We start from the raw sequence: 18840 nt of genomic DNA, 5'->3' as shown, positions 1-18840 counted from the left end.
AGTATTAATATTAGCAAATCACTTCACTCTGGTTTCAAGTTTCCTTGTTTGTAAAGAGGAGAGGTTTAAATGATATGATCTTGAGATTTCTTCCATTTCTAAGACCAGGCTAGTTTAATCATCGTCGGTAGAGTGACATTCTTCATTAGAAGTATGCTACACCAATTAAGGTGAAAACATAAGGCTACTGAATGCAATACTACTTCTATCAACTTCACCTTCCTTGGTGTAGTCTCAAGTCTCCTAATCACCATGGTGGAATTCCTCTGACTGTATTCTTGACACCATCTTTTCTAATGCAAATTGAGCAGTGATTTTTCAAAAGTCACTTATTGGGATCATGATAACAAACTTCAAGGATTTGAAATGTCATATAAAAAAAGGATCCACGTTGTCCTTCAGGGATCTAGAAGGCAGAACTTGAAGAAATGTGTACATCTAGGTAGAAGAAAGATTTCCTAACATTAAAATTTGTCCCAAAATAGAACAAGCTTCCTTGTATGAAGTGGACTATTCCTCTCTGGACTTCTCCACACAAAGGATGGAGAAATCCTTGTTGAGAATTGTCACAGATTCATAGATCCCTGGAAGGGAGCCTAAGTTCGTTCTTATATAAATTAGGTTTTGTAGGAACAGATAGGTTAAATAATTTCCCAAATGCACAACTGTAGAAACAGAATTGAGATCTGAACACAGGACTCCTTGTGTCCACTATACCATGCGACCTCTCTCACGTTAGAGATTTTTGTTCGAATGTTGTTCAGATTGAATGATCTCTGAGATTCCAACCTTGAAATTACATGATTTTGTCTTACTGGGCAATGGGGTTGAATGGGCTTGATGTCAGGAGCTCTCTATAGGAATGCCAGATGAAAAGAAGAATTTGCAACATGAATTACTTAGAGTGGACAATAGGCAACAATCTAATACTTCTCACAAAACAGCTAATCTTAGAACAGAGGAATTAGGAGTTATATAACAGTTATCTCATTTGTCATGTAAAAGTATTTTTTAAAGACTCACAATCCTTTTCAAGGATTTCCAAGATCTCTGGAAGGTACTGCCAAGTTGAACAGGTTTCCATTGTAGTATTAGAGATGTGGCTGCTGCCCAAGCACTAGCCAAGCTAAATTGAAGACGTAAGGCTTAACACATCCATGGGAAGGTCCCTGAAATGCTATACCCAATTGATTTCCTACCTGTAAAATAAGCATACAACCTGCAATTATTCTTTGTCCTTAAGTTCCCAAGAAAAGCAATGATATCACTCACAGGTGATATTTTAACTTGTGCAAGAATTGGATTTAAGTGGGTCAACATTGTACAAAGTTGCCTATCTCACTCTCTCTTCCAGAGTCATGTAAATCAAATGGCAAAATAAAAGTCAAGATGACTTCCAAAAGCCCAGGATGCAAATAGATGACCATGTGTCTTCATGTGACCAAGTCTAAGTCTTCCACTATACCTGCTTTGGCCACTTTAATGGCCTTATCATCACAGTACACAGGAAAAATTTATCATATGCTTAGGATAGGCCTCCCTTAACTCATCAGCAGATTTTGTCTATTGGTTACCCCAAACCTATTTTAGTCATCTACCAAGATAGCTTACTAGGGTGTAGCCATGCATAATGTAGCTTCTTGGAAGTACCAGTGAGATGGGTGAATTGGGTGGACAGTAAGGGTGAAGGAGCAGCTCTCACATCATGGATGCTAGGCCTCCTGAGCACCCCACACACTTTGAGAGACACCAAGGAAAGGGAGCACCAGGATCTTTTCTTGGCTGCTTGTCTGGTGTCTCTAGCGCTGATTGCGGACTCGTTATCACTGGCAAAGTAAAAAGAGATAAAGCCCTCATCTCCATTTGATTTAAAATTCTTTATCGTAGCTGTGATCATTAGGGGGAAATGCTCTTGTGCCTGGCATCCTGAGATCTAATCCAGAAGCTATTCCCAGAGAACACTAGTAGCTTTCTAATTAATGTAGCTTTTAAGATCCATTATAGTCCGTTCTCAAGGACTAGAGGAAACCGTAAAGGGTCTGCTAGCAGAAGAACATAGTATGAATGATATAGAATAGGGCATACTTGCATGGGCTCCCTTAAAGAGAACAGCATAGAGGTGGCTAGGTGGTGTAGTGGATAAAGCATCAACCTTGGAGTCAGGAATACTTGGCTTCAAATCCGGTCTCAAACACTTAATAATTACCTAGCTGTGTGGCCTTGGGCAAACCACTTGACCCCATTTGCCTTGCAAAAACCTAAAAAAAAAAGAGAGAGAACAGAGTAACCAGTGAGGAAGTATGAGAAACCAGTACTCACTGTGTGAGGCCTGATTATTATGTGTGGGATTATTATGATTTCATGTGTGTGATTATTATGATTTCATCTCAGACTTGCAGGCTTAGGGATTCTTCTGATATTCTTCATTTTACTCTTGGATCATTTCTTATCGTGAAATTCCTCATTAGCATTCTTTGATTGTCTGAAATGTATGAGAGAAAGTGATCAAAAAGGGAATTTTCACCTAAGGTCCCACAGGAAGACAATCATTTATATCAGCATTGAAATTGGAAAATATTTTGTTGCCCACAAAGTTCTTTAATGAAAGCATTGTCTGTATATCCCGCAACAACACCTCTGAGTGTACCCCAAACCAAAAGAAAATGTAATTGGGTCTGACTTAGGGGAGAAGCCAACATGTCAAAGCAGAGAAAGGACTCAGATGAGCTCTCTTAATAGTTTTCTCCAAGCAATTTGAAAAAAAAAATGATTTCAATTGAATTCTGGAATGACACAGTCAAAAAATCAAAGTAAGTCACCTTCCACCCCAAGGGAAACGTAGGATTGGATAGATACATGACACAAGGGAAGAAGCTAAAAAGGAGCCCACATGAATGAAAACACTAGGAATGAAACTAGCTCATGGTGACAGAAACATCAGAAGCTTCAGTTCTCAAGTCAGAGCCAGCCAGTAACAGTCAGAAAGAGATCACAGGGCACTTAAGGGGCATTCAGGGAAGACTAGCACCTCCGGTGAGAGGAATAGACCAAGGCTTCATCAGGGTTGCTACTCCAGCTTTGATGTTCACCTCTCTGCCAACCTGTTGCTCCAAGAAGCTGTAGCATGTAGCTGATCCTAGTAAAACCACCTGAGCAAACGGCTCAACCAGATTGAGGGTAACTGGTAAGGCAAAAACAATTCATGATATAGGTGGATATCTACCTCAAGTGTTTGAAGACTCCCCCCATCCCCACCCACAGAATGGGTGGATAAGAACAATTTGCCTCAATGGCCATGAAGGTACCAAAGTAGGTGCTGTGGAGTTCTTAGAGCTTCATCAGATATCAAAGACACCAGCATCATCTAGTGCATCCCAGGTCAACTCCAGGCATCTTGATTTTGATCTTGCCACTGGATTTTGATGACTGAAAGTAAGATAGACATCTATGTGTAACTGCTTTATTTAAATCTAATTCACACACAAGTCACCTTTTGATGTCATAGGTAATTTTCAAACTGAAGGATGAAAAACATCAGGATAGTCCTGAGCTAAGCAATCAACCCAGGACCACATGCTCTTTGGAAACTCATATTTATTGTCTAAATGTCTTTGGGGTCAAAGTCCAAAGGCCGAGAGGAATACTTTTGGTCAAGAATGAGTGGGAGCCCCACGAGATAGTATCACTTCTGTATCTAAGGGATCAGAGACCCTTCAGAACAGTATGATTTTTTTGTCCCAAGAGAGGAAGACTTCTGAGGAACAGAACTGATTGAAGTTTCAAGAAACAAGTGTCTTTTCTTTCTTTTTTTTTTAGGTTTTTTTTTTTTTTTTTTTTTTTTTGCTAGGCAATGGGGTTAAGTGGCTTGCCCAAGGCCACACAGCTAGGTAATTATTAAATGCCTGAGGCCGGATTTGAACTCAGATACTCCTGATTCCAGGGCCAGTGCTCTATCCATTGTGCCACCTAGTCACCAAACAAAATACTTTTCATAGTCAGATCTAAACAATCTGAAAAATGTCAATTGCTTATAAGAAGACCTAAGTGAAGTAATAAAAATCACAATTCTATCTAAATTAAATTACTTATCCAGGGCAATAGCAATCAAATTACTAAAAAATCTTTTTTTACAGAATTAGAAAAAATAGTAACAAAATTCATCTGAAGTAATAAAAGATCAAGAAAATAGAGGGAATTAATTAAAAAAATAGTACAAAGGAATATGATCTAGATGTACCAGATCTAAAACTATATTATAAAACAGATATCATCAAATCTGTCTGGTACTGGCTAAGAAATAGAGAGAAATAAAGAAGTGAAAGAGACTTGCTAAAAAAGAAATAGTAGTGAATAATTGGAGTGATCTATGGTTTGATAAATCCAAAGATTCTAACTTCTGAGATAAGAACTAGATAGGTATCAAAAAACACTGGGAATCCTGGAAAGTAGTATGGAAAAAATTAGGGATATGTCCATAGCTCACACCCAAAACCAAAAAAAAAAAAAAAAGGTCAAAATCAATAGCAATACATAGGAATATTAGGAAAACAGGAAAACAAAAAAAATCTATAATTTAAAAAATGGATGATTTCACACCACATTGATTTTAAAAGTTTTTTCATAAACAAAATGAAAATAGTCAAGATTAGAAGGAATGAAGAAAAATGTCACAGTGTTTCTGATAAAGGACTCATTTCTAAAATGGATTCAAATCTATCAGAATGAAAGTTATTCTCCAGTTGACAAATGTCATAGTACATGACAGGAACATTTCAGATCAAGAAATTAAATCTGTTTATAGTCATATCAAAAACGGTTCCATATCATTATTGAGTAGAGAATTGTAAATGAATACAACTCTGAGGTATCAGCTCACATCTGTCCAATTGGCTAAATGACAAAAAAGGCAAATGATCAATGTTGGAAAAGTTGTGGGAAAACTGAGAATTTACTGCTGGTTGAGTTGTTAATTGATGTAGACATCCTAGACAGCAATTTGGAGCTGTGCCTAAAGTATCAATAAAAACGCATACTCTGATCCGGCAATGCCACCACTATATCTATAACCCAAAGAGGTAATAAAAAGGGGAAAAGATCCCCATGTGCAATAATAATTATAGCAGTGCTTTTTGCAGTGGCAAAGAATGGGAAATCAAGGAGGTACCCATCATTTGGGGAATGACTGAATAAGCTAAGGTATATAAATGTGATAAGAGTTCTATTGTTCTATAGAAAATTATGAGCTGCCAGACTTGAGAAAAGCCTGGAAAGACTTGCATTAACTGATACTGAGTGAAGTGAGCTGAACCAGGAGAACATTGCACATGTTAATGGAAACATTGTGAGATGGATGAATGGCACCATTGTTTGACGGACACGGCTCTTCTTAGCGTTTAGTAATCAAAAACGATCCTGGGAATGCTGATACAGAAATTGACATCCATATCCAGAAGAAATAAAATAAAACAAACAAAAGAATGGTGTGTAGTTTGAATGCAGAGCAAAGCATATTATGTTCACGTTTTAAGATTCTTTTTATGTTTTTTCTTTCTTTTTCCTGTTTTTCCCCCTTTAATTCTAATCCCTCTTTTACAATGTGATTAATATGGAAATATGTTAAGCACTATGGTACATATACAATTTATCTCCGACTTTGTTAGAAGCAGTGGGAAAGGGAGAGTCATAGAAAAATATGAAACTCATAATCTTGCAAATGGATGAATGTTGAAAATTCCCTTTGCATATAATTGAAAAATAAGCAAATTAAATTATACAAAAGAAAGGTAATGAAGAAAAAGTTCTAATACAGAGGTGTTAGACGTATCACCCAAAGACCCCATGAGGTCTACAATAGTCCCCAGTGCTGTCTTAACTGATTTAAAATATAATTGGGAAATATTGATCAAAATATGAAAATAAAATGAAACATAAAAACTTAGAATTGAAAAAGTGAAAACTAAAGATTTTAAATCAATAAGATATGTTAAAACAAAATCAAAAATAGTGAAAAGTAGAAAAAAATGCAAAATTTCTTATTAGAACAAAATTTACCTAGAAAATATAACCAGGAGAGATAATATAACTATTATTGAAATTCCTAAAAGTCATGATTAAAAAAAATCCTGGAAAATTTCTTTCAAGTAATTATCAAAGAGAACTGCACTGATATGACAACTAAAGAGCAAAATAATAATTGGAAAAATTCAATAATCACCACTCATAGATATCCAAAAATGAAAACTTCCAGGAACATCACAAATTCAAGAATTTGCATAACGCAGAAAAAATATTGCAAGCAACCAAAAAGAAACAATTAAAATATCATTGACCTATAGTTGGGATTAAAAATAATTTAGCCATTTCTATATTAAAAGGCCATAGGTTATGAAAAGGCTATTCTCAAATGAAGAAACTAAAGCATATAAAAGTGTTCTAAATCATTATTATTAGAGAAATGCAAATTAAAATAACTCTGAGGTAGTACCTCACATTTATTAGATTGGTCACTGTGACTAAAAAAAGAATATGATTAATGTTATAGGGAATATGGGGAAACCAGGACACCAATGTGTTGTTGGTGGAGTTGTGAACTGATGCAAATTGTCTGGAGACCAATTTGGAATTATGTCCAAAGAACAATAAAACTGCGTATAACCTTTAATCCAAAATACAATTACTATGTCTGTAATCAAAAAAATTAAATAATTAAAAAGGGTAAAAAACCTACATGTGTAAAAATATTTATAGTAGCTCTTTTTATACTAACAAAAATACTTGGAAATTGAGGAAATGTCTGCCAATTGGGCAATAGTGGAGCAGTCGTGATACATGAATGTGTTGGAACACTATTTTTCTATAAGAATGCACGAGGGCCAGGACTTCAGAATAGCCTGGAAAAACTGGCAAGAACTGGTGCTCAGGGAAGGGAGCAATACCAGAAGAAAATTATACGCATTAATATGTACATGGGGTGATGATCAACTTTGATAGACTTGTTCATTTCATCAGCACAACGCTCAAAGGTATTTTAAAAGACTTGTGATGGAAAATACCATGAGCTGTGGAGTTTAAATGCAGAACAAAACTTATTTGCTTCAATTTTTAAAAAGTGTCTTATGTTTTAATTTTTCTCTTCTTTTTCCTATTTTGATTTGATTCTTCTTTCACAACATGATTAATATGGATCTATGTTTAGCATGATTATCCATCTATAGCTCATATCAGATTCCTTTCTGTCAGAGGGAAGAGGAATGAAAGGGAAGAAGTAAGAAAAATGTAATACTCCAAGCCTTGCAAAAAATGGTTTCTGAAAGCTACTCTTGCATGTAGTTGAAAAAATAAATAAATAAATAAATATAATATGTAAAATAAAACTAATGCTAGAACTTTCAAAAAAAAGAAAACTATAGTCCAATTTCCTTAATAAATATTGATGCAAATATTTTAAATAATATACAGTAAAGGGGATTAAAGTAATATATTACAAAGATCATACACTCTGATCTGGTTGCTTTAAGCAAGGAATTCAGGGCTGGTGAAATATTGTTAAAACTATCAGCACTATGGACCATATTTATATTAATAATAAAAATCATATGATTATATCAACAAATGCAAAAAGATCTTTCAAAAATGCAAAACTCATTCCTATTAAAAATACTTGAGAATATAACAATCAATGGAGCTTTCCTCAAAATCATAAGTTGAATCTATACATAATGAAGAGTAATCATTATCTGCACTAGGGATAAAATTAAATTCTTCCTAATAAAAGAAATGAAGCAAGGCTGTTCATTCGCAGCAAGATAATATAATATTCTACTAAGGAAGCTAGCTAGACCAGTCAGAAAAGAAAAAGAAACTGAAAGAAAGTCATTGTGCTTATGATGTAATGATATATTTAGAGAACTATAGAAACTAACCCTCCCTAAAAAGAAAAAAAAAACAGTTGAAAAATTAAAACATTCAACAAAGTAACAGGTTATAGAATAAACTTAATAAATTATCAGCATTTTTTTCTTTTTTTAGGTTTTTGCAAGGCAAATGGGGTTAAGTGGCTTGCCCAAGGCCACACAGCAAGGGAATTTTTAAGTGTCTGAGGTCGGATTTGAACCCAGGTACACCTGACTACAGGGCCAGTGCTCTATCCACTGCACCACCTAGCCACCCCAACATTTCTACATATTACTCATAAAATCCAACACTAAAAGGTTGAAAAATTCCATTTAAAATAACTGTAGATAAAATAAACCACTTGGGAATCTAGCTGCCAAGACAAACATAATGATTATATGAACAAAAATATAAAACACTTCCCACAAATAAAGACACATCTAAACAATTGGAAAAGATTTAATTGCTCATGGGGAGACTGAAGTAACACAATAAAAATGACAGTCCTATTGAAGTCAATTTACTTATTACAATATCACTCAAACTACCAAAAATTAATTTTTAGAGCTAGAGAAAACAAGAACAAAATTCACCTGGAGGAGTGAAAAGTCAAGAATATCAAGTGAAAAAGGGAAAAACAGGAGGGGAATATATAGCAATGACAATCTCAAATTTCAATTTAAATTAAAAAGTGATAATCATCAAAATAAGCTGGCACTGAGTAAGGATAGAGTAGAGAGATACACACTGGCTAAAGGTAAAAGATTAGAGCCTCAGCTGAAGTAAAAAAAAATCAGGGGTAGTGATCCCGATCTCAGATAAATTAAAAGCAAAAATTGTTCTTATTAAAAGAAATAAAGAAAGAAAACTACATCTTCTTTAAAGCCACCATTGATAATGAAACTATATCATTACTATACATGTATGCACATAGTGTTATAGCATCCAAATTCCTAGAGGAAAAGCTGATTGAATGACAAAACTTTAATAATGGGGGACCCTCAACCTCCCTCTCTCAAAACTAAATAAATCTAACCACAAAATAAACAAGACAGAAGCTAAGAAACTGAATGAAATCTGAGAAAGCTTAGATATGATAGATCCTTGGAGAAACTTAATAGGGATAGAAAGGAATATATGTTGTTGTTTTTTTTCTCAGCAAAGTATAGCACCTTTACCAAAATTGATCATGTACTAGGGCATAAAAAAACCTTACAATCAAATGCAGAGAGGCAGAAATAATAAATACATACACCTCAGATCATGTTGAAATAAGAACTTCATGCAATAAAAGATCATGGAAAAATAAACCAAAAACTAATTGGAACTTAAATAACTTTGTCTTAAATAATGGATGGATCAAGTGGCAAATAATAGAACTAATAATTATATACTAGAAATTGATACTAATAAGACCTTGTACCAAAATTTATGGGACACAGTCAGAGAAGTTTTGAAGGAAAACATTATCTCTCTCTCTACATGCCTATATGAATAAAAGAGAGAAAGAGATTAATCAATTGGGTAAGCAATTAAAAAATAGAAAAAGAACAAATTAAAAATCCCCAATTAAATACCAAATTAGAAATTCTTAATATCAAGGGAGAGATTAATAAAATTGAAAGCAAAAAACTCATTTATCTCATAAATAAAATTAAGAATTGGTTTTATGAAAAAGCCAATAAAATAAACAAATCTCTGTTTGACCGATAAAAAAGAAAGAAAATAACCAACTTACCTGTGTCAAAAATGAAAAGGGTAAACTAACCATCAATGGGGAGGAAATTAAAGAGATAATTCAGAGCTTTTTCAGCACAATGGAGAGGGAAAAAATTACTTAATAACCCCCATTTCAAAAAAAGAAATTGAAGAAACCATCAATAAACACCTTAATCAAAAGTCTCCAGGTCCAGGCAGATTTACAAGTGAATTCTAGGAAAAAATTAAGGAAAACAATTCCTATTTTACAAAAACTATTTAACCACTAGGAGATACCAAACAACTTTGATACCTAAACAAGGAAGAACCAAAACAGACAACAAAAATTATGGGTCAATCTCCCTAATGAATATCGATGCAAAAATATTAAATCAAACTTTAGTAATGAGACTACAGCAAGTTATTACTAGGATTAAACACCATTATCAGGTAGGATTTATACTAGGTAGGCAGGGATGGTTCAATATTGGGCAAATAGCATAATTTATGAACATATCAATAGGAAAAACCAGTAGAAATCATAAGATTATTACAATAGATGCTGAAAAAAACCTTTAATAAAATATATCCAATCCCATTAAAAATACTAGAAAGTTTAGGAATAAATGGAGTTTTCCTTAAAATAATCAATAAAATCTATCTAAAACTATCAACAAACATATGAAATGGTGATTAACTTGGAGCTCCAAGAAAATCAGAGGTGAAACAACAACAACATGGTGAGCTGAACAACCTAGATGGAAGCAGCTCCTCTCAGCAGTTCAGAGAGCTACGATGACTGTATTAAACCGGCTATGGACAAGGTTATCCACAACCAAAGGAAGAAAAACAAAAGGAAACAACACACACACACACACACACACACACACACACACACACACACACACACACACACACACATATAACAAGAACCAAGTGTATACATTAACAATCGCATTGTGTGGTAGCTTGGTGGCATAGTGGATAGAGCACTGTCCTTGGAGTCAGGAAGACCTGAGTTCAAAGCCAGCCTCTCAGACATTTAATAATTACCTAGCTGTGTGACCTTGGGCAAGTCACTTAATGCCACTGTCTCGTAAAAACCAAAAACAAAATAGCATTGTGAGATAATCAACCTTGATGGATGCAGCTGTTCTCAGCTGTTCAGAGAGCTGAGACTACCATATTAGACCAGCTATGGACAATGTTATCCCCATCCAGAGGAAGAAAAACAAAACCAAACAAAATAAAAACAGCCCTTCAGAATCTGATAAACACTTTATACAAATTAGCTCATATGTATCTCTTTCCCTTAATTTTAACTCCTACTGAAAATGACTAATCTGTAAACATGTCTATCTAAAAATATGTATGTTCAACGCTAATCTGACTGTTCATTACTGAAGGGGGGTGGGAAGGAAGGGTGGAAGGATTTTGCAACTTAAAAATATGCATGTGCATATGGATAAAAAAATAAATGAATCAAAAAGAAAGCAATGGGGAAACGGGGAAAATGTTTCAAATTTCTAGAGAAAAGTCTCATTTTTCAAATATGTAGGAAACTGAACCAAATTTTTAGTGACAAAGAGTCATTCCATAGTCAAAAGATATTAATAGACAGTTTCAGGAGAAGAAATTAAAGCTATGATAGAAAACCATGAAAAAGAATTATAATTCACTATTGTTTTGATAATTATAAATTAAAACAAATCTAAGGTATTACTATTGTATTGATAAATATAAATTTAAAGAATTCTAAGATACTATGTCAGAAAATAAAAATGATAAATGCTGGAAAAGATATGAAAAAATCACAATACTAAACATAGATGTGGTGGAGTTGTGAAATAGTCTATCCATTCTGATGAGCAATTTGGAATGATTCAGAAAGTTATATACAACTGTATCTTCCCTTTTTTCTAGCAATGCCACTACTAGATATATATCCCAAAGTGATCAAAGAAAAGGAACAAAAGACCTATTTGCACAAAATTTGTATAGTGGTTGTTTTTAAGTATTTTTGGCAGTAGCACAGAATTGGAAGTTGAGGGGATGCCCATCACTTGGAGAACAATAAAATAAGATGTGAGTAATGGCAAACTATATAATTTCAGAAAAAAACAAGAAAGGTTGATATGAACCGATGCAAATTGAAGTGAGCCAATCCAGGACAAAATTGTTCACAGTAGCAGCAATATTGTAATGATGCTCAATTATGAAATATTTAGTTACTCAAATCAAGATAATATAGTAAGAAAATTCAAAGGACCCATTGTGGAAAACACTATCTACCTCCAGAGACAAAACTAATGGACTCTGCTTGACAACTGAAGTGTGTATATATATATATATATATATATATGTATATATACATAGATATATGTATATATGTACATATATCTATGTATATATATATTTCTATCTCTATATATCTATATATAACTTTATTTTTATTTGTCATCTTATTTGTATTTTTGTTTACAACATAGTTAATATAGAAATTCATTTACATATACATTTCATGTATATTCAATAGTAAATATCTTGCCTTCTCAAGGTGAGGGGAGGGTCCAATAGACAGATGGAATTTAGAACTAAAAACTATAAAGAATTATGGTTAAATTTTATGTGATATTTAATGATATAAATAAAATAATTTTAAATATGTAACTGGGAAATGCTTCACATAAGATAAAATAAAACACAGATGACATTACATGCTTAAAACTGAGTATGCAGCTCATGCAAAATTTACTACATTGAGTTAAGACAGATCAGAGTTCAAATTGTATTAAACCATTATTACTATGTTAAACTATTTTACTTAATTTCAACTTTTACTATTTTAATAACATTTTATGAAAAAATATTTCAATTTCTCTCCCTCATCTATTGAGAAGGCAGCCAATTTAATACTGATTATCTATCTGAAGTCATGGGAACCATATTTCCATATTAGTCATGTTATCATAAAAAAATGCTAAAGATATAGAAAATTATTTTTTTTTCTATCTGCACTCAGAATCCACCAATTCTCTTTCTGAGGTAAATAAACCTTTTTCCCCATATAAAGGTTCTTTTGAATTAACTTTGATCTTTGTCTTGATCAGAGTAGCCAGGTCTTCAACAATTAATATTGCTTCTGTTACTGTGAACAATATTCTGGTTCTTCACAATTTGTTTTTCACTAGTTCCTTCAAAAGTTACATTTTTTTTTTCCTTCTGAAACCATCCTGCTCATTCTTTCTCATAGTACAATAGTAATCCATTACAATTAAGAATCACAACTCCTTCAGTCATTCCTCAATAGATGGATATCATTTCAGTTTCCAATTATTTGCCATCACAAAGATATGTATGTATGTATGTATTGCTATCAACCAATTAAAATTCTGGTAATTGTTTATAGATACTATCTTACCTTCTGTTTTCGTTTCCTTTATTCATCATATTTTTTTTTTCTCTTCCCCAACTGCTGCCTTCATACTATAGTATGACAACATGCATAATGGCTCTCCTTTAAATACCCTAATAACTGAATTCTTCACTTTTCACAATTCTTATGAATTATTTCTCCAGTCTACATCAGTCATTGAAAAATTAATCTTACAATGCTCCATAAATAAACCACCTCTATGTTCAATAATTCCAAAACCTCCTTGTCCAGCTGTATTCTATGGGATTTTCAACTCTTCCTCTTCCTTCTTTTACAAATCACTACTTTTTGTCCACACTGTAACTTCCTCTTCCAGTCCCTTGACCCTTCAGTTGTCTCCCAGGCTACCTCCCCTGCTCTCGCCACTGTCTTCTCTATTCATCATGACGCCTTGGTGAACCATTGCAGCTCTATCATCAACACCTCTCTTGAATTCTCAACCCCTTCATCATTAAGTCAAGTTTCAACCTTGGATCAAACTTATCCTTCACAATCTTTGCTCCTACATATATACTCTAGAAGAAAGAGGGAGAAAATCACAAAGGATCTACTACATGTATGTCACAGAACTTCAGCTCAGTTCTCACTGCTGCTATACTCCCTTCATCAACTCAATATTCCCCTCTCTACAATAGCTCCTCCCAAATCTTTCCAACCCTTCCCCAATCCCCTATGACTCACTCTTCTACAACTCTCTCAGTTGAGAAACTTGCCTCATAATCTACAGAACACAAATGAAACCATTCATGATATTTCTCTTCTCCATTTTTTCATTTTCTGTCAATTAAATGCCTTCTGCCATTATGTCCTCATTCATACCTCTCATATGACAAAGTAACTTTATTCTTCTCCAAGGTTTAGCAAATCTCCACCTGCTCAAGTGATCTCATCTCAGGTGATTTCCAACAGACTGAGTTCTTTGTCATCCCTCCTCTTTAACTTCTTTTCAATCTACTGGTTCATTCCTTACTTTCTATAAATTGCCCATTTCTCCTCCATTTAAATAAAGAAATCCTTGGCTTGGTCTTTCTATTCCAGCTAACAATTATCCTACATCTTCTCTGACCTTTGATGCTGATCTCCTTAAAAGGACAGTCTACAATAAATGACTTCATTTCTTCTTCTCTTCTTTTCTTTATAAACCCTTATAATCTGGTTCCAGACATCTTCATTCCATTAAATTTATCTTTTCATAGTGGTTAATGATCTTTTATTGCTAAGCCCAATAATCTTTTCTCAGTCCTCATCCTTCCAAACCATATTCCTCTACAATATCTGAAACTGTTGATCATACTTGAGATTTTCTTCCCTCTAGACTTTTAGAACATTGTTCTCTTCCTCCACTCTATATTATCTCTTTATAAAATCATTTTGAATGGGTATGAGGGGAAAGAAAATGATTGAAGAGTTGAGGAATGCTATTCTAAGCTTCCTGCCTGGGAGATTAAAAGAATGGTGATGTCTTCAATGCTAATAGAGCAATTTAAAAGTGAAAAGGCTTTGGAGAAAAATAGTGACTACAATTTTTCATAAGATTGAGTTGATTAAGCCATTCTCTCTTTATGGATTCTACCAGAAAAGAGGGACATTTGGCATTTCAAGAGATCTTAGAGATTATATAGTTTGTCTTCTCTTCTCCCACCAATCCCAGTCCTGGTAAATTTTGACAAAGGAGGAAACTAAAGTTAGTAGAGGCTTAGCAGTTATTTTAAGGTTGAAAAAGTCAACAAGAGGCAGAGACCACATTGTGGTTCAAGCACTGATTTCAGATTTAATGTTCTCTCTGCTCCATCATACTTCCTTTTTTTCTATTTTCTATTTTATTTTCCCCAGTTACATGAAAAAAACAAGTTCTCACTTCCTTCCACCCTGATTCCCCTCATTGAGAAAGCAAATTATAAATGTATTGTCATGAAAAACATTACCATAATCATGATGTTGTAAAAATAACATAATTGCCCCCTACCCCCCCCCAAAAAAAAACCTCTTGAAAACTAGAATGGAAAAATGTATCTTTCAATCTATAATTCAGTTCTGTCTTTGGGATGGATAGCATTCCTTCAGAGTTCTCTTGGGTCACAAAATAGCTGAGAAAAGGTGTCATTCACAGTTGGTTCATCCTACAACTTTGCTATTACTTTACATATAGTACATTTCCCATTGCATCTACTCATGAATCTTATGTTTTGTCTTTTTATTAAACTGCAAGCAACCTGTCCATCATTTTTTTTATAACAAAGCAACCTTTCATCTTAATCACACACCACTATTTGTTCAGCCATTCTCCATACAATGTCTATCCCCTCAATTTTCAGTTCTTTGTCACCAGAAGAGAGATTTTATAAACATCCTTATACATCCAGGTCCTTTTCCTTCTTGTTTTTCATCTTTTCTGGAATATAGACCTGGTAGTGGCATTGCTAGTTCAGTGGGTAGGCAAGGCATGTCCTTTAGACAGAGTTCCAAATTGCTATGCAGAACTGTTGACTCCTTTCACAACTTCTCCAATAGTCTCATTATTTATTAATTAATTAGATATTAATTAATGTCTCATTTTTCCTACATTCTGTCCAATATTTGTCATTTTCTCTTCATGTCCCATTAGTTAATCCTATAGGTATACGGTTAAGTACCTCAGATTGTTCCAAAGCATATTTCTCCTGTTAATAATGAGTAGTATATTTAAAAAGATTGTAGTGATAACCTCATATGAAAACTTCATATCTTTTGTTCATTTTTAAACTGGGAAATTTTATTAAATAAATAAAAATAAAATAAATTTGACTCAGTTCTCTATATTTGAGAAATAAGATCTTTATCAGCAAAGCTTGTTTCAATATTTGCCCAGTTTCTATTCCTAAGAGTGTTTCTTTCCATCCTATTCCTCTATCCCCCATTTATTCCACTATTCTCTCTCTCCTTTTACACATTCCTGCCTCAAAAGTGTTATGCATCCTACTATCCTCTCCCACAATCTTCCATTCCTTTCATTACCTATCCCAGAACCCTTTCTCCTAACCCTTTCCTCTCCTACTTTCATTTTGAAGATAGATTTCTATACCCCATTCCCTATTACCACCCCCCTCCTCCATTCCAACTGCAAAAGCTTCTCTTGTCTCTTTTATGTAAAATAATTTACCCCATTCTACATCATGCTTTTCTTTTCTTCCAATGCATTATTTTCTCACTTGTGAACTCCATCTTTTCAATATATATCATCCCTTCAAATTCAACTCTCAACTATGCCATATATATATATATATATATATATATATATATATATGCCTCTTCTAACTGCCTTAATAAATGAAAAAGTTCATATGAGTTATTAATATCATATTCCCATGCAGGAATATAAGCAGTTCAACATAAGTAAGATCCTTATACCTTGCCTTTCTTGTTCATCTTTTTATGCTTCACTTGAGTCTAGTATTTGGAGATCAAATTTTCTGTTTACCTCTGGTTATTTCATCAGGAAATTAGGAAAGTCTCCTATTTCATTGAATGGCCATCTTTCCCCATAAAAGACCATGTTCAGTTTTGTGGGTAGTTGATTCTCAGTTGTAAACCAAGCTATTTTGTCTTTGGGAATATCATATTTTAAGCCAGACAAAGGTAGGGGCTTAAAGTAGAAGTGACTAAAGCTTTTGTCATCCTGTGACTCCATAAAAACTGAATTGCTATTTTTATGACTTTTTCCAACATTTTCTTCTTGACTTGAGAGCCTTGAAATTTGGTTGTAATATTCCTGGCAGTATTCATTTTGGGGGTTTCTTTCAGGAGATGATTGATTAATTCTTTCCATTTCTCTTGTACCCTCTGGATCTGGGATACCAGGGCAATTTTCCTTGCTAATCTTTTAAAATGGTGTCTTTTTAATATAAAATGATGTCTAAGTGTTAAATTATCTCTCCTGGATGTTGTACAGGTCACTTGTTTTTCCCAGTGAGATATTTCACATTTTCTTCTAATTTTTTATTCTTTTGGTTTTGTTTTATTGTTTATTGATTTCTCATAAAGTCATCAGCTTCCCTTTGCTCCATTTTATATTTTAAAGAATTGTTTTCTTCAGTGAACTTTTGTATCTCCTTTTCCATTTCACCAATTCTTGTTTATAAGGTATACATCTCCTCATTGCCTTTTTGGACCTCTTTTTCCATTTTGCCCAGCCTGGTTTTTAAGATATTTTATTGTACTTCCTTCACTAAGCTTTGATTTAGTTTTCATGATTTTCTTGCATTCATCTAATTTCTCTTCTCAAATTTTTTCTCTAACTCTCTTACTTGATTTTCAAAATCCTTTTTGAGTTCAATAGCCTGAGACTAATTCATATTTTTCTTGGAGGCTTTGGATGTAGAAGCTTTGTCTTTTCAATCTTCTTTGGAGTATGTATTTTATTCTTCTATATGACCACGGTGACCAACTATAGTCAGCTCTTTTTCCTTTTGTTGCTTTCTCATTTCCCAAGCTTCTGACTTGATTTTAGCTCTTTATTAAGGTAGGGATCTACTTCTAGGGTGCAGAACATACACTCATAAACTTTTGAGGTATTTTCTGGCTGTTTTCAGCAAAACTTCTAGGCACCTACTAGGTCTTATGAGAGGTTATGCTATTCTCCTGCCCCTTGATCCTAGTTTATAGGTAGCCAAAAGCCCTCATTTCTACCCTAAAACTGTGAGAAGAGTCCCTGCTCCTCTTAGGCAGCAAATGTTGTTGTACTTTTGCATTTCTTCCTGGGACTGGGGTTCCAGACTGGTACCCACACTTGAATATGGGCAAAGCAACAGAGTCCTGTCTCAAAGATAACAATGAGAACTCTGTAAGCTTCATCCCACCCCATTACTGAGGTGGACTGAGAGTTCCAGAAGCAGCTGCTCTTGTTCATTCGGTAGCTGCAGAGAGAAGCTTCAGATCTGCTGGGACTGGGGCTGCTGCTCAGGTCTGGGCTGGACAATTCTTCTATTTCATGCTGGTATGGCAGAGTTTTCCTGTTGACCTTCCAAGATGTTTTGGTTAGTTCCTGGGCTTAAAGATCTGAAAACCTCCCCTGCTGCCACTGACACAATCACCCTGCACTCTGTTACTAGATGATTGGGACCAATTCATTTTGGCATACATTATGCTACTTGGCATTCCTCTCTCTCACCCTGTAACAGAAGACCCTTCCCACTGATCTTCCAGCTTCTCTTGGTCTGAGAAATTGTTTCACTCAGACTTTTTGTGGGTTCTGAACCTCTAGAATTTAGTTGGTCATTATTTAAAAGTATTTGGAATGATTTGGGGGAGAACTCCATGAGTCCCTGACTTTATTCAGTTATCTTGGCTCCACCTCCCATATTTTTTATTTTTAAAATAAAAAATATATTTTATTTTTATATATTTACATATTTTACATATATTATTTATTTTTTCAATTATAAGCTTTGATAGGTTTTCAACATTCATCCATTTGCTAAGTTATAAGTTATACATTTTTCTACCAACCTCCTTTCCCTTCCCTTCCCCTTGGAAGAGAACAGTCTGGTAAAAGATATATATGTGCATTTTTGTTTAACATATTTACATATTAGTCATTTTGTATAAGAGGAATTAGGACTAAAAGAAAGGTAAGAAAGCCAGAATAAAGGAGGTAAAAACATATTTGAAAAAGTGAACACACTGTACATTAAGATTCTGTGGTATTGCTTCTTGCTGTTGTTGCTTCTCTCTAAATGTTGATAGAACTATTCAAAACAGGTTTCCCATGGTTGTCCTACCTCTCTGAACTGCTGAGAGGAGCTGCGTCCATCATAGTTAGTCAATTCACAATGTTG

General features: G+C 34.1%; 1 long non-coding RNA gene across 1 annotated transcript in view; it reads right to left on the bottom strand.

Moving 5' to 3' along the window:
* Positions 1 to 3181: 3181 nt before the first annotated feature.
* The window catches only part of LOC141512641 (uncharacterized), a 122276-nt gene continuing 106617 nt past the window's right edge, over positions 3182 to 18840 (bottom strand). Inside the window, exon 3 of the long non-coding RNA XR_012475558.1 lies at positions 3182 to 3426. This is a non-coding gene — a long non-coding RNA (uncharacterized LOC141512641). The remainder of the gene's footprint in view (positions 3427 to 18840) is intronic.

Source organism: Macrotis lagotis, chromosome 1 (genome assembly GCF_037893015.1).
Source record: "Macrotis lagotis isolate mMagLag1 chromosome 1, bilby.v1.9.chrom.fasta, whole genome shotgun sequence".
NCBI classification, from domain to species: domain Eukaryota; kingdom Metazoa; phylum Chordata; class Mammalia; order Peramelemorphia; family Peramelidae; genus Macrotis; species Macrotis lagotis.
This window is presented reverse-complemented; position numbering and strand designations above follow the sequence as displayed.